Here is a 304-nt window from a genome sequence, read left to right as displayed (position 1 = left end):
GAGCCAGGGCCGACGGGGAGGCAGGTGAGGTGGCACTCGGTGGGGCAGTAGCCCCATCCCACGTGTCCTCGTCCTTTATTATTTTTATTGATCTTATCTAAATATAATTTTAGATTACGCCCTCGATTTATGATAATTGATAGATATTAGCATATTTCAGAATTATAGTCTTCAAGGTTTGGGTAACTTTAATTAAAATAAGCTATCTTCATAGTTTTAAGCAATTGCACAGTGCGTTTTTCAAGTTGTTAATGTTTGGGTTTTGTCAGAAAATGAAATAAATAATTTGGTAAGAGTATTATGG

Source organism: Fulmarus glacialis, unplaced genomic scaffold (genome assembly GCF_000690835.1).
Source record: "Fulmarus glacialis isolate BGI_N327 unplaced genomic scaffold, ASM69083v1 scaffold5877, whole genome shotgun sequence".
NCBI classification, from domain to species: Eukaryota; Metazoa; Chordata; class Aves; order Procellariiformes; family Procellariidae; genus Fulmarus; species Fulmarus glacialis.
Note: the sequence above shows the minus strand (reverse complement) of the source record.